The sequence below is a fragment of the Panthera tigris genome, chromosome D4 (genome assembly GCF_018350195.1).
Source record: "Panthera tigris isolate Pti1 chromosome D4, P.tigris_Pti1_mat1.1, whole genome shotgun sequence".
Classification (NCBI taxonomy): Eukaryota; Metazoa; Chordata; class Mammalia; order Carnivora; family Felidae; genus Panthera; species Panthera tigris.
The window spans coordinates 33,462,599-33,479,666 of record NC_056672.1 but is presented as its reverse complement, the minus strand read 5'-3'; the positions used below and the strand labels follow the sequence as shown (position 1 = coordinate 33,479,666).

Below are 17,068 nucleotides of genomic sequence, written 5' to 3'. Positions count from 1 at the left end.
AATTATGCTTACATATGCCACTATAACAAGATAAAAAGTGTATGTTTGGAATGTCAGAAAATGATGCAGTGTTGTGGACTATTAGGGAGCAGGGGGCAACAATCAATTTACTGAATTAGAAAACTTATTACTTGCCATACTTTACTTCCTTCATAAGCAATAAAAGGAATAAGCTAATCAAAACTTAAGGAACTATAAGAACACTGCGATATTTCTTCAACATCCATAGACCAGTAGCTAAAGAAGGGTGGTTTACTTTTTGGTCCTCAGAACTAGCTATAAATCAGAATTTTTTATTTTTTATTTTTTTTATTTTTTTGAATGTTTATTTATTTTTGAGACAGAGAGAGACAGAGCATGAATGGGGGAGGGTCAGAGAGAGAGGGAGACACAGAATCCTAAACAAGCTCCAGGCTCTGATCTGTCAGCACAGAGCCCAACGCGGGGCTCGAACTCACAGACCACGAGGTCATGACGTGAGCCAAAGTCAGACGCTCAACCGACTGAGCCACCCAGGCGCCCCTAAGTCAGAATTTTTTGAGGGTGATTTTTACATATGCATGTTAATCACCCAAATTCCTCGAAATTCTGACTCTAAGGCTGTGGTGGAGACTAGGAATATGAATGTTTTATTGAACCTCCCCAAGGTATTCTGATGGTAAGCCTCACTTGGAAGAAAACCTTTGAGCAAGTAACTTACCTGTACTAGTTTTTACTAGACTAAGCAGGTATTTGAATAAACTGGCCAAAATTGGTTGATTATGGTTTGAGCTTAGATATTAATGATTTATACCTTCATTGTTTTCCACATAGCAACATAAGGAATCTTGAATTCAGAACTGTAGAGAATCACTAGGTTATGTAGGATCCATGAAGGCAAAGTGAAATCCTTGGTTATCTATCTTGTAAATGTTTGTCTTTTTCCAGAATAATTTTATAAGCAAAAAACAAAAGCAAAAAACCCCAAAACAAAAAACAAAACAAACAAACAAGAACAACAAAAACATAAAGGAGCAGCTTCCCATGATTGAACATGCTGCACTAGTGAACTAGTGAATTGTGGAAAACTGGGCACTAACACCCACCTTCCCCTTTCCCATCACAGAAAACTGATTCTTTAGGTATAGTCTGTCCTTGATCAGTATCTACTAACTTTGAAACATCAGTTCACTTGATTATACTCTGAGATGTGTCAGCAACAATTGCTGTGAGCAAATGCATCTAATGGGTTTAAGCATTAAACCCAAGCAAATGAAATAGGACAAAGTTCTCATACTAGTATTCCTTTTCTAATTGGGAGTTTATTCTCCACTGGGAGGGAGTAAAAATGCAAAATAAAATTCCCTAGGCTACAGTGTGTGAGCTTTTGTTGTCCTGGACTCTTTCATGCCCCAGTGACATTTCCTGATTATATTCACAGGGCACAAGTGATTTTGAACTCACAGTACATTTGGGAAGTAAACCTAATGGGCATGCAAACAGCCAATTGCAGTGTCAGGAAAACTAACTCAGTACATTTCCAATCCTTAAAACTCAAGTTTTCTCAACTATGGATTGGCACAGAAGTAGCAGGATTTGAGTTTTATGGGACTTGGATGAAAAGTTTGTATTACTGCAAAATGGAAAGAAATATTTTTCTTAGGTTACCTAGATATTTTATTTGAAGCCAGATTATTCCCAGTTCTAAAGCTGTGTTATAAATCCAGATTATGGCCATGAGGTACGTGCCATGGTGGGAGTGGGGTGTGAGAATTTAATTGTAATAGTTCTCCTTGACAATGCATTGATGTCTTAAGCCATCAGCATTAGCTGACCAGCTGAACAAGTTTGGATAGGCCTGCTAGTCAATCTGAAATGCAAATACTGCCACAGTCTTCTTTTCTGTGAATTCATTTTAGTTGGGAAGAAGCATTGCTAGAAGCTGGAAGCTCTCCTGCTTATTTGTAATGTATGTAAATACTTTAAAAATCATTCCTCAGTTCAGAAGGCAGCAGATGAAAACCATCCCTATGATTTCTTATCTAGTCCTAGGCATGAAACAATGGGAATTGTTTCCCTCCTCATTCTATGTTCCTTTTTGGAATTCCATCACTCACCTCAACAGGATTCCTTGGGACAAGAGTAAGTTTCCCAAAGAAAATTCAGGTGGCTTCATCTCACTGTTGATTTTGATAGGCCAAAACATGAGACTCATTTGTGTGCTACTATATAATTAATAAAAAGCACAGTAAAACAATTGACAGAAAATATGAATACATACATGAAATAACAAAAGACATCCTTTCATAGAATAAACACAAATGAACTGTTGATAGGAGAACATTAGAAGTGACAGAAAATCTCAGGCAAAATAAAGCCCCTTAGCTACTGTATCAATTACTGGGAACTGAAATAGAAGAAATGGATCAGAACAGGCTGAAAAATAACTATAATACAAGGTAGCAAATGGCATAAAAAATAGCCATAAAGTACTAGAGGTATTCAGAGATGAGAAAGTTCCTACTCTTGCCTTGGAGGCTTCCTGAAAGAGTTAACATTTAAGAAAAACTTTGAGGTATAGCTAAGACTTGGCTATGTGGAATTGAGGGTTGGTAAAGATGTTTCAAGGTAAGGGATAGCATGACCAAAGGTATAAAATGAAGTAAGTGGAGAGAATGTATAAAGAATAGTAAATAATAATTCCTTTCTTTTTTCTTGGTTTTCATTTTGGTCTTGGAGAATAAATGGAGCCAACTTGATACCAGAGTGAGCCTGGAGTTTGGGGCCACAGAAGTGAGTCTGTAGACTGATCCCATGGGGTCAGCCTGGAGGTTGGGTCTGTGAGGGCTAACCTGAAGACTGAGGTTACAGGGTACTGGCTTGGCACTGGGGTAGATCAAGAGCCTTGGTCCATGTAAACCAGTCTAGAGTCTAGATCTATGGGGTGCTGGCCTGGCATTTGAGTGGCCCAGGATCCTATGTTTACAGGAGCCTCCTGGGACTGTGAGAGCTGATGTGGGTGTAGTGCTGGGTCTGTGATGAAGTTGGTGCTTACCTGATGCACCTTTCCCCATGGACAGGGTGTCTTTCTCTTCACTGGACTGCCTGGGTTTGGGGGAGGAGCGATGGAGATAATGTGAAACTTTTTTTCCTACCCTCTTTCCTATGTCTTTTCTTAGTTCTATCCTCCTACCATGTGCTTTAATCCTTCACCTGGAATCTTTACCCCTTGTGAAGGTTTTTCATTTGTCTGTTTGTTTTCTTTTCTTTTTTCCTTTGGCATGTGGATAGTTGTTCATATTGCTGTTTCTGGGAAGGGATACGTGCCAGAAATTTCTACACTGCTGTCTTGCTCAAACATTTTTAATTTTGATGGCATCCAATCATTGGTTTCTTTCTCTTGCACTTTTAATGTTCTAAGAAGGCTTTGCCTTACCTAGATTTGTGAAGACTCACTCTGTGTTTTTTTTTTTTTTCTAAGAGTTTTATAGTTTTAGGCCTTGGTAGGTCTGTGATCCATTTTAAGTTAATTTTTGTGTGTGGTAAGGTCCAATTGCATTCTTTTGCATATGGATATCCAGTTGTTCAGAACCATTTGTTGGAAAGACTTTTTTTTTAATTTAATAATCTTGGCAGCATTTTTTAAATCAATTGACCACAAGCAGTTTTATATTTGGACTCCAAATTCTATCCAATTTATCTAAATGTCTATCTTTATGCTAATGCCACTATGTCTTTATTACTGCAGCTTTGTAGTAAATTTTAAAATTGAGAAATGTGATTCTACTTTGTTCCTTATAAAGATTGTTTGGCCATTCTTGGTCCCTTTAATTTTATTTTTTTAATTTTAGAGAGAGGGAGAGCATGCATGAATGGGGGAGAGGGACAGAGGGAGAGAGAGAAAGAGACAGAGAGAGAATCAGCATGGAACCCGATGCAAGACTTGATCCCACAACCCTGGGAGCATGACTTGAGCCAAAATCAAGAGTCTAATGCTCAACAAACTGAGCCACCCAGGCACCCTGGTCCCTTGCATTTAAATATAAATTTATGATCATCTTGTTGATTTCTATAAAAAGTCATGCTAGGATCACACTGAAATGGTAGATAAAATTGAGGAATATTTCTATCTTAACAATATTAAATCTTCTAATCCATGAACATGAGATACCTTTCCATTTATTTAATCTTTTTTTATTTTATTAACAATATTTTATAATTTTCAGAGTTCAGGCTTTATGCTTTTATGTTTTATACCTTTATATATTATAAATGAAATTATTTTCTTAATTTTACTTTCAGAAATTTATTGCCATTGTATAGAAATACAATTGATTTTTGTATATTGCTCTTACATTGTGCAAACTTGCCAAACTTGTGTATTAGTTGTAATAGTTTTTTTAGTGGATTCCTTAGGATTTTTTATATAAAAAATCATGTTATCTGTGAATAGAGATAGCTTTGCTTCATTTCCAATCTGGATGCCTTTTATATCCTTTTTATGCCTTCCTGCACTGGCTAGAACTTGCAGTACAATATTTAATAGAAGTGGCAAGAGTATCTTGCTCATAATCTTAAGAGGAAAACATTCATTTTCTTACCATTAAATGCAATGTTAACCGTGAGTTTCTTTTTCCTAGATGCCCTTTATTAGATTGAGGAAGTTCTACCACGTATTGTTTTTATAACAAAAATTACTTGAAAAATAAATACACAAATGAATAAATACTTGATAAATAGAATTGAATTTCATGGCTTCATCCTCAAAGCAGATCTTGAGTATGGTATCAACCTTAACCTAAAAAAAAAAAAAAAAAAAAAGGAATCAATTGAATTCAGTCTTTTGAGAAGTTGAAAACTTTAAGGCTTCCATTTCACCCAATTTTTTATGTTTCTTTCAAGCGAGTCTGTTACCTCTTATATTCCTCTGTTATCCTGATCTTCATTCTGGCTGTAATAATTTTTAACGATATAATCTTGTCTCTAATGATGACTCTAATGCTAATGCCTAGCAGTTTCCTCCACATCATTCATTATCGAAGTCTGATAAGCTCCAGGTGAAGAAACAGGGCAGCTTCTTTTGAAAGGAGTAGTAGCTATTAATGAGGCTTAGCCATTTCAGGAAATGATGAAGACTTGATCAAACAAAAACCCCAAGGAGACTATCCTCCAGTAGTTTCTTACAGCTCCCACTAACAATGAGAGTTCAATTAATAGAAAAGTTACACTGATGGACAACATTGAAACATCAGGCTGCTCATTGCAAATGAATCTTATTGTTAAAAATACATCTACTTTTATAAAGGGTGGGTGCTTGAAGCACTGCTACATCACAACATTGCTCAAGGGCAATTTGCTTATCTATCTCTCCAACTATCCACACACATTATAATACAATACTATAGTATACTACAATACAAATATAATAACATATATTTGCCATATATATATGTATGTATATGCCAAATACATATTTATACTTGCCAAGTGTGTATATATATATATATATACACATATATCATATATATATACATATATATATATATTTGCCCTCCAGGCCCTCTAGACCCTGTCACTCATATTTTTTTTCCATAGTTCCACTAATTTATCTACTCAATGAAAAGAAGCCACCACTTTTTGTACATCAAATCTATTTGAAATGAAAAGATGCGAACATTTTGCGAAGTTTACTGGGATATGCTGAAGGACAGAACCCAACTGAAATGCTTTCGCAATGGGAGTTTGGAATGAGGGTAGGGGATATCTATCTAGTATTAAATTATTTTTTCTTTTTAAATTAAATATAGAGCTTTGTGAGAAAACTCTACAAAATCATAAAATATGTTTTCTCACTTTCTAGATTTTTAAGTTGATGTAGAGTGAAACTGTAAATGATTTTTAGGGAATTACATTTGAGGTTTGGACCAATAAAATGGAAATCATGATTGTCAGGATAGGCATTTTAGCAGATAACAAATTTCACCTTTTTATTGTTGTTGTTGTTCTAGCCAAGATTAGCAATAACACCTAGTCAAAGAGCTTATTTCCAAGCAATACTCATGTAACTTTCCAATATTAGATTATACAGAAAGAAAAATAGTTTTGAAAAATTGGAATTTTCTCTGCGAATAACAACAAAACTCTTTTTTTTTTTTTTTTTGGTAAATGTCTAGAAAATCCCCAACTAACATCATAAGAAAAAAGTAGCTAGAAGATTTTTGAACATAAATGTCCAAGAGTTGAGGTGGTAGCAATCTTAATTTATATTTGATACAAGTATACACATCTGTGGTTCTAATGTTATGTATGTCTAATGTGGGCCCAATTAGCAAAACAAAAAAGTCTGTCTTCAAAGTGGATTAGAATATTTTTTTAAAAGGTAGGAACAGGGGTTCCTAAACAAGTTACCCTTGGATAGAATTTAGAGGGCTTATAAATTGGATAATAAAATCAGTATATTATTATTTCACTAACTGTAACTAAAATTAAGTATTTTCTTCAGTTATGAATTGAAGGTAATAATCCACATAAGTATTAACAAAAACTGTGGCCATGATAAAATAGGAAATGTTGATTTTTTATATCACTTAATATTTGCAGATATCTTGAAATATTTTTATTTAGTACTTTGAAATTATAGTAGCTATGTGACTTGGCAACAAGTCTTTCACAAAAAAACATTGATGAAGAAGCACATGTAATATACACCACAAATTTAGTTTTTTAAACATATTTTGATAACTATTGCAATATAATATTTGTGATTACATGCTTTTTAAAAAATAATTTAAAAATATTTATCTTAAAGTGGTCTGTTGGTATTAACCAGACTGCCAAGGGTCTTTAGAACACACATAAGAACTACTGATGTATAGGGAAATGAGGCTGTTTATGTATGCTCCTTGTCTGGACAAAAGGAATCTGCCATATACTCCTCTTTAGATTACCTAGCATACATCTACCTGGCCTTCTATTCTTTTTGCATCTCTCTGTTGATAGTTACAGGTAATAGTAGACAGTTAATTGAGGATCAAGATCTTGGATCTATTTGAATCAGAGATGTTTTCACATTTGCAAGGAACAGAAAATTAACCCCAGCTTAAACAGAACAAAAATGAATAGCTCACATTGCAAACCTTGAGATAGAATAGCATCAGAAGGGAGGTGTGAAAACTTGGTCTCTGCTTCTCCAACACCTTAGCTCTTCCTTCATTTCTATGTGTACTTCAACCTCAGGCTGACAGCAAGCGGGCTCCAGTGATTCTGGCCATTGTGTGCAGATACTACAATGTCCAGGGCAAGTAGAAAAGAAGTGTCTTCCTCCATGTTTACTACTTAAAAGCAAGAACATATTTCTGAGGCCCTCTCGTAATGGTCTCCTTCATGTCTCATTGACCAAGAATAGATCATTTTTCTATTTCTAAACCAATCATTGACAAGGTGACTCTGATCCCATGATTGGCTTTTGAGAGCTGAATGGATATTGTAAGCTCAATCTCTAAGACCTACTAGGTGCCCATCTCACTCAATCTCTTTTTACTAGAGACAGCCACTATGATTTTAATTTCAAATGAATAAAATGCAGTGCTTTTATGAGGGTGACAAGTAACAATAAAAATTTAACAGATAAAACAGGAAGTTGCAAATCTAAAATATTTACACAACTTCCTTCTCCATTGCACTCAATTCACTTATCTTTGGGCAAATACCTTAGTCATTAAAATCTCTAGCCTCTAGATGAGAATGTTTTCACATTCTGAAAACAGGCTGAATTCCTCTGAAAACAATGCCAGGCCTCTTGTTCTCACTTGGCAGACAAATTTTGCTGACAGAGGAGCTTTCCAAATAAGCCAGGTCAAATCTAAGACTCATCATGCATATTGGGTCAGAATTCCCAGTTTTCAATACCATGGAGTGTCTCCAGTTTTCGTATACTTTATATAAGTATAATAAATATCTCAGCACTATTAAGGGTGAAAAGAAGTATCCAGATTTAATAGACATATCTGAGATGTAGCTGAAAAGCATTTGAAAATTTAAATTTGAGAATAAAAACCAGGATTTTAATGAAGTCCTATCCCATCATGGACTCCAAACCTCTTCACTCAGAAAGCAAAGTTTGAAAATTAATGAGAAATATGGTTTACTATGCATAGCTACCTGCATACTTCAATAAAAAAGATAAGAGGTGTGTTTTTAGGAATAAACTAGAGAAACCTCTGTTTTAAAGAAAAGGAAATAGAATGGACACATGAGAAAACATAGAATCAGACAAACAAAAGAAAAATCTCTAATATTTCAACTTAAAATGCATCATCAAATCCATCAGGTTATTAATATGCAGCTAGCATGATAACCAGGCATCAGTATTAAATATGATTATGATTTTTATTCATTCTAAGGTCATTGGTATCAATCTCTCAATAAATCAAGTCAAATTTAGTATATATCAAAGAGCATGATTAATAGTAAGGAGCTACTATCAACTAATAAAAGCCTCCAAATTTCGGTTTGAGACAATCTGAGACTAAGAAAATCCAATGAGAAGAATATTATTTGAAAGATATTTTTAACCTGATGGGAAAAAAGCAGTGAACTAAAATTATACCATCTATTACAATATTTCAAATTCAAACATTCCAGTTCCTTTTGAAAGAAGGGAACTAGAAATGTAACCATCTCTTTAAAGAATGGAAAGCATGAGATACTTTAATCCTTCTATGTCACTTAGTCTCCACTTGAACCTGGAGAGAAGGCAGAACATAGAGCCTTTAAGAAATTCTGTGGTGGTTTGGGGAAGGTGAAGGCAAAGGACTATGATGTGAGGAATCAGGAACTCCTTAAAGCAATATTGGCTTTTTTCTAGAAATGATGCCCACAGCATGCAGGGACATCATGGTAGCTGCACTGAGGGGAAGAAAAACAGAGCCCAGGTAAGACAAAGATAGTTGATGTGCTTCAACACATGGGCTTTCTATCCTTCATTTACATCCTTTTTTTATGACAGCAAAGGTCCAGAAGCCACCCAGGAACCCCAGGCCCTAAAAGCTGTCCTTTTTGACTGAGACTATTTGAAATACACACATCTGAGATGTTTCTACTTTATTCAGAGGGCTAATTTTACCTGGCAAAACAAATTCATGAAGGTAATATAGTAGTTTAAACTTCTATCTGTTGCAAAACTTTTGAGCCATAGATTTCAATACTTCCTTGATCAAATGATATGGTTAATAATGGAACTATATAGAAAACCAGAGGGAGTGCTGTTTTTGAGCATGAAAGAATTCTTTACAACAAGGAACAGCAAGGTAAGGTACATTCTTCCAGGGTGTTGTTCAACATGCTCATTGGGAAGAAAATGTAAATGTTCTAATTTATATTTTTATTTATGTTATCCTTTTAAATTCGTTTCATAGTGCATAATTTATAGGGTGCATTTAAGATTTATAAATAAATACATTTGCGTATATTGTGGTTACATGTGCTATGTTTTGGGAGATTTTTTGTTTTACTTTCCTGATGATGTGCATTATTCCATTCAAACCTTGCCATTTTGATAGGTTACCTATAGTATCTCAATGAGAAAATTTTCCCATTCTAATCCAATTGCTCTGGAGGCCCTGGGCCTTGCTGTTTCTGTTCCATTTCAGTAAATGCTTAAGGTCTCAGGCATGTGGTTATAAAAGTTGTTTTCCTTTTTGCATATAATGAACACATGGATGATTGAACTAAGATATCTCCATTTTTCATGAGTTTTCAGTCCAGTAATATTGATCTCTATGACATCTTGCAAGTTACATGTTGAGCAATGGTGAAGTGGTTGTTTTTTAGAAGCATTGCCTATGAATACTTGGTGCATTTCCTCTTTATTATTATTATTTTCTTGCCTGCTCACTTAAAAACATCAGCTTGAAGTGATAGTATTCCCCTGGTAAAGAATCCTTATCCTGTCTTAGCCTAGGAAATATAGTTAAAACCATTCACAGAACTTCAATATTGTAAAACATACATTTAACCATTTTTAGAAAAATTCCAGAGTCAAATTATAAAAGTGTAGCATAGAGATGAATGGAATCCAATTTCTAAAGGACAAAATATATCCTGACAAAGCAACAGGAAAGCTCACTGACTATTCAAAATAGAACACATAGGAATACTAAAAGGGTTATCAAATTCAAATTCTTGTACTGCCGGTATAAATAATTTTTTTTATTTTTTAAAATATTTTTATAATATTTTTTAAAAAAAATATTGATTTTTTAAAAAAAATATTGATGAGAGGATTAGGATAAATTTAAAAAGAGAAAAGACTGATCTGGGTCATAGTCTTAGTGTTCATCTGGACACTAGGGACATGAGCTCAAAATCCACCTTTCAAATTAGGCTTATAGAGAGAAAAAGAAAAGATAAAGCCTTCTTCTTTGCACTCCTTTTAGTGACAGAGAATGGAGTAAACAGTGTGAGGAGAGAGGGGGGAAATCAGCCTGCTACAAAGATTTTCCCCTTTATTTAAAGATAATTGTCGGGGGATCCCTTTACATATGGTCTTTTTATATTCTTAGCATCTGAGGAAATTCAGCTTGGGTTCCTCCCTACCTCCAGTTTCAAGATATTACATAAGTGTAGAAAATCTATAAATGTTACTAAAATTGGTATGACCTGGGGCCACAGGCTTGAGCTTCAAATATGATCACAGCGTAGTTTTTTTTCCAATGATTAAAATGCAGGCTGATGAATGTATGCCACTCACAAATTTAAATTTTAAAAATTCACCTGCATATAGTTATCCAAAGAAAAATATAAGGATATCAACTTACATAGCATTGTCAGGCAGCTGGTGATTGTTTTAGCAGAGTGATAAAGGTTTCTTATATTCCCTTTTCTACTCTTGTGTATGTTTTACATTTTTCATAGTAATATGCTTTCTTATTTTTTTAATGTTTTTATTCTGAAGGAGAGAAAGAGAGAGCACCCACATGCTCACGTGAGCTGGGGAGGGACAAAGGGAGAGAGAGAAAAGAATCTTAAACAGACTCCATGTTCAGCATGAAGCCCAATGTGGGGCTTGATCCTACAACCCTGGATCATGACTTGAGCCAAAATCAGGAGTCAGACATTCAATTGAGTGAGTCACCCAGGTGCCCCTACAATAATGTTTTTTTTTTAATATTAAATCTCAGGGGCAGTTCCGTGAGTTATTACACTCAATAAGCTGTGCTCCAGAAGAGGCATCAGTTATTCCTTTAGTGAGGTTCACTTCCCGTCTGTTCTCAGAGTGAGAGCATCTCCTTACATGAAGAGCAAATATAGGATACTATGGGATGTGTTTCTCATGCAATATGGATGCCAAATGAAGCCAACATCTTCACGTGACACTCAAGTAAAGACACTCCAGTTAGTTCCAATGCTGGAGATAATTCTGCACATACCTAAGTACTGAAGGAAAAAGGAATAGGAGAGGGTTTCAAGGTGGCATTCTTCAAAAAGATTTTCAAGGGAATTTAACTATAGGTAAGACCACAAATTCCTTTTGGTGAAGCACCATTCCCTGCACGTCCATGCCAATTATCCATAACATGCTTGGTGTCATTCTTCCAGAAGCCCAAGAGGTTAAGAATCTCATTAATCTCTATTATTATTAGTCTGGCCACATAATGCCCCCACAATGTCACTTTTAAAAACTTATTCTGGACAGTCCACAGCTATTGTTTCCAGGATCCTAAGGGTCTTCAACCCTCTTTTTCTTCCAAGTAATTCAAATCCCTTCTTCCCAAGAAATTCCCTCACTCTAATTGAATCTTGTAACCACTAACAGTACTTTTGAGCCTGTCTTGTTTATTGATGGTTGAAGAAAAGGAAGAGAATTGAAAGGATGGGAGGACACCAGATCTGTGCTTTATAGTTTTCAGAGTCTGAAAACAATCTCCTGTTTCTTTCCTGGAGCAAAGCCTTAGGACTGAAATAACTAATGAGGCTCCAGGGTTCATTTGAATTAAGAGTAAACAAAATTATTCTTTAATCTCTGCAGTGAACCCAGCCATTTCAAATCCAAATTGGCTTCAACTATTAAGAAGAGACAAATGGAACAACAGAATCAGAGAAGCAGACTTAGGGTCATCGAATGTGGCTCCCCAAGGATGTAGCCTGAAGATGACTAAGAGCTTCTGGGAGGTAGAGAGGCTTGCCCTAAAAATCCATGACCAAAATACTAATATTTGTGTGTAAATAGTCTATTCTAATTCAGTTCAAGACATTATTTAATGTTGTACCTAAAAGAAGCCAAGATGTGAAGGAGGAACAGATTTCAGCATATAATGGGATTGGACATACCCTTTGTAGCTTATTTTATTTCCATGGGCATCCTTCTCCTTGCTAAGTTATTTTGACTACTGAGATATCTTGGGTTGATACTTATGATGAATTTCTTTAGAACCAGTTTTCATCTTGATGAAATGTATGCCTGTTTTTGTCTACACAGACCTATTTTAAAATCCCAAAACATCTGTCACTTACTAGGTGTCATCTTAATTTATTACTTAACCCCTCTTTATTGTTAAAACAGAGACTAACATACATACACCAAAGTTTGCTAGCAGGCTTAATTTGAAGAATACTTGTGAAGGGATTTAACTCATAGCACTCAGGAAATCTTCCCCATCCTACCTTTAACACTTTAATTTGTAAGCATCAGAATCTATCCTCCAGCCTCACCTCAATTTCCTTAAATTTTTAAAATGTAATTTGAAAAATGAGAGGTCTTATATCAATACAGTTTTATTACAGGAAAAATTACTAGGAGACCTAGCTGGGCCTAAAGAAAATAAATCCATGGGGTAAAAGAAACATGGGCTTTATTTCTCTGGATCCAAAACAACCAGGCAGTTGGATTAATTTAACCATACATTAAATCAAGTCAATAAAAAAATCATTAGCCAAGGAGTTTGTTGAGTGGTTGTTTGGAGTCATCTCATCAAAAGAATTCCAAGCAGAAGGGTTTGTGTGTGTGTGTGTGTGTGTGTGAATATCGCACCTTTATCTTTTCGCTTCTCTTTCTATACTCTGTTCTCTTGTGTTTTGGGAGGAGGGGGAGTGTGAAAATTGTAAAATAATATAAGCTCATTGTAACACAAATAAGCAAAGTAAAAATATATAAAGTCAAAAATAAAATCTCCATCTTACTCAGGCATACTCCTTAGAAGAGTCATAGTAATATTGTGGTGTGTTTCCTACAATACTTTGTACACATCTTTTAAATCTATTTTTTAACTTAGCAACATGTTTTGATCATCTTTTCAAGTCAATGTGTAAAGAACTACCTCATCCATTTTAACTGCAATGAGTACTACATTTTAAATGTACCCTGAAATATTTAACCAGTCTCCTGATTGATGGACATTACCTTACTCTTCTTGATGAAGTTCTACCAAATCACTCATTCTGCGGGCTTCTGTGTCAGAAGAAAAGTAGGAATATTCCTGCCAAGAGAACATCACTGGGTCTCTGGGAACTAGGAGGCTCCATTGACACATTATACACCTAAAAAAGTGAAAAGTCTCACTGGACAATGTGAGATCCGCAAGGTGCATTTTTATGGGCTAACCAACATTACCACGTGCTTGATAATTGTTGGAAACATCTCAAAATTCTGTTAACTTTACTATATATTATCTTTAGCTCTCAAATGTGTTTGTAATCTGGCTCCTGCTCTGTCTCAGTTTTCACCCCTTCCCCGTGGGCTCCCAAGCTGCAGCCATCCAGACTGCTGGCTGCCATGCACAGAGGCCATATTTCACCCCACCTTGCGTCTACATATTATATGCTTTCTGCCAAAAAACCCCTTGCCCTAGTCTTCCCCTATGAAATATTCCATATCCAAAGTCTTTGATTATTGTTTCCTTTGTCAATCTCTTCCTTTTCCTCCTCTCATAGCACCTCATTAAACGGCTGTTTTCTCTTAACTTTCATTGCACCATGGACACTTCTCAGACAATGTACTTCTTGTATTCTATTGTAATAATGTGTTTAAGTTTGTCTTCTTCTCTGCAGAATGGGATTCTTGAGAGCAGAAACTGCTTCACAAGTGTTTAGCCTAGTGGCTGGCCCAGAGAAGAAACTGCCTGGATGGCAGGTAACTTGACTCAAAAGGCAGCTAGCTACCTAGAAATCTTCTCATCCTGCATAGGCTATATATCACAGAAGCTGGCAGAGTATTCCTATGGTCTGGAAGTGCACGTGGACATTTTTATATGATTATTATTTCAGAAGTTGCCTTTTTTGCTCAAGGTGCCTTCACACTGAGAATTATGTCACCCATCCGTTACTGTACACAGTTCCCACTGCTAAATAATGCTCAACAATGTATTGTAGCATCCAGCACAATAGCAAGTTCCATATGGCTCCTCACACATTTACTTTTACATTTATTGGCAATTTAGAATGGCATTGTTCATTATATTTCAGATGTCAGCCTGGCTGGAGCCTATCCAAGGATGTGTACTTAGACAGTCAGAAAGTGAAAGGCTGACATTGGGCATGACTCATTACTGTGCAATAGATGTGAGAGAGCATTTCAGGGGAAAATCAGCTTTAATCAGTGTCAGTAGATGTCATGTGTTTTTTTCCAGCACTGATAACAATGTATCAGTTCAGAAATGACAGCTGCCGGACACAAGCCATTGTGTCATTTATGCTTTTCCATACCACCAGGCTCCAAATTCTAGTCATTGATCTAATTTGCATCTGTTTTTGGAGGACCAACAGTAATAATTACAAACATAAAAGACAAGCATCCTTTCTAAAGAAATTAAGTATGGGATTATCCTAACTGTAACTGTACACTGGCCTTTGCTTTCAGAGGGAAGGCTTTCTGCCTTTCTTCTTACCTGAATATTACATGGAAAAAGTAAGATTTCTCCATTTCTGGAGATACTCCTAAAGTTAACACCTTATGCATTTTCTAATAGCTTATCTTATTTAAGTTTTGTACATTCCTGTAAGGTAGATCAATATCATCATCTCTGTTTTGCAGTTGATAGCTGAGGTTCAATAAAGTTAATAATCAAATGGTGTATCCCAGTGAGAATCAATGAAAGAGTCAGGAGGACTCAAACCAAGGTATTCTGCCTCCATGGATTTCCAGAGGAGTATTCATGACAGGAAAATTCTGGGTCACATAATTCAAGAATCCAAACTGCAAATACCCAAAAGGCTCTAGAGTAGAGTAGTAATCAAAGTAAAATTGAAAGAGGACAGCATTCCTTGAGTATTCCATTTTCTTAATATAAGCCTAATATTTCTGGCATCTTAAAATAACCCAACAAATAGAAGCCATCTCTACCTTCCCACAAGTTGCCACAGAAGTTCTTTGACAAAGTATCAAGAACTATATATTTTGTCTATTTTGTGGCTGCCATAGAAATATACCTATTCAATTCCTATCAGATTAGTTTTACTGGTAGTTTTCCAGAAGGAAAAGTCTAAGGGTATATCTGTTTATAATATGCCTTTGCAAATAGATAATCAAGCATTTCTTCTGATGCTGCAGAATGTGAACAAAGCCATTTTTTTCCTCAAGAGATAAATCCTTTGAGGAAGCCACTAGGTAGACAAACACCTGCAGAATTCTGATGACATGCTACCATATCCTTGCTCCTAGGATACCTAGTATGAGGGCCTTTTTTCTCTCTTCCTTATAACTTCCTTTCTTTCTCTTCCTATGCCTTAATAACTCTGAGAAATGGGAAATCTGAAAGCCATGGTTGTTCCAATTTACTGGGATTTTTAAAGACTGCTTCATGAGATCCCTAGGGATCTTCAACTGTGTAGCTGATGGATTTCAGGCCATCTCAGACTGGTATAGCTCCTTGCTTTCCAGAATCACTTTGAAATGCAATAAATAATTCCTGAGCACTTTGGCAAAAACTTGATCCTCACTAGGAGACAACATGGGTTAAAAACCTACTCTTACAAAGGCATGGCACACCTTTTTTTTGTTTGTTTGTTTGTATTAAAAGAGGATTAGGAGTCAAGCAGATCGAGGTAAGCTTATACATAGAGTTGCTTCCCTTCAGCAAAATATTTGACAAGGTGGATATTCTTGGTATTTTTTTAACAATATGGAATATTATCCACTAGGTAATAATATAGTTAGTATATGCATAGCCTGTTAAGTAATTTTACCAAATAGTTTGATTATGGTGTTGGAAGAAAGCTTAGTGTATGTTGTCTATCTCAGAGCAATGTTATACCATTCCTGTTTTTTATTTGTTAACCTATTTCTTTCTGGCAATAACAAATGCTCCCAGGTTTATTAGATTTTCAGAAAGTCATTTTCATGAGCTTGAAAATTGTTAAATTATTTTGAAGTTATACTTTAAAATATGTATTAGTGAGAATTGACTAATTAATGGTAATAATTTAATAATTACAAGAGATGGCTTCTTATGAGGTAATGAAATAAGAAGTGTGCTGAATAAATGGCTGATATTCAGTTGATTTTTAAATAAAGTATTTGAATTGGTTGTAAGAGTGTGTTTAAAATATATAAAAATAATTAAATCCCTATATAGCTCGTGGCACTCCTGGTAAAGTTTTCAACTGAAGACAACAAAACTTGGCCGTTTCTTTCCAGAGAACATAAAAACAGTCGATCAGTGAGAGGGTCACATGACTGATTGTATCTGATTGAATGTGAGCAGAAATATATTTCACTCTTAGGACAAAGGAGTTAAGAAGTGAATATTCTTTTCCATCTTTTCTTTCCAATCCCATGACTCTGATGAGCATAAGCATGAAAATCTTGAAAGCTTCATTATTATGATGAGTGGAACATGAAGATGTTTGGGACCTGGGTCCCTGAATCATTAGGTAAAGAAATGCCCATTGAACTGGAACTGCTATCAAACAGTCAAGTGTATGTTAAATTTTGTTGTATGACGTCATTGAAATTTTATTTTGTTATGTTTTGCTTTCATCAGTGTTGATGTTACTCTAACTAATACAGGCTAAATCTCTGTGAAAGTCATTGCTTAGCTCATTAAAATGGGCCAGTCTTGGGGTGCTTGGGTGGCTCAGTAGGTAAGTGTCTGAC

At 35.5% G+C, this 17,068-nt stretch overlaps 1 long non-coding RNA gene across 2 annotated transcripts; it reads left to right on the top strand.

Moving 5' to 3' along the window:
* The first annotated feature begins 2,075 nt into the window (after positions 1 to 2,075).
* On the top strand, positions 2,076 to 12,943 carry LOC122233081. Of its 2 annotated transcripts, XR_006210531.1 has the most exons (5): positions 2,087 to 2,121; positions 2,719 to 2,772; positions 8,846 to 8,912; positions 8,987 to 9,125; positions 12,008 to 12,943. It is a non-coding gene; the product is annotated as an uncharacterized LOC122233081 (long non-coding RNA). The 2 variants fall into 2 exon arrangements; XR_006210532.1 differs by lacking the exon at positions 2,719 to 2,772 and having other exon boundaries at positions 2,076 to 2,121.
* Positions 12,944 to 17,068: the final 4,125 nt, after the last annotated feature.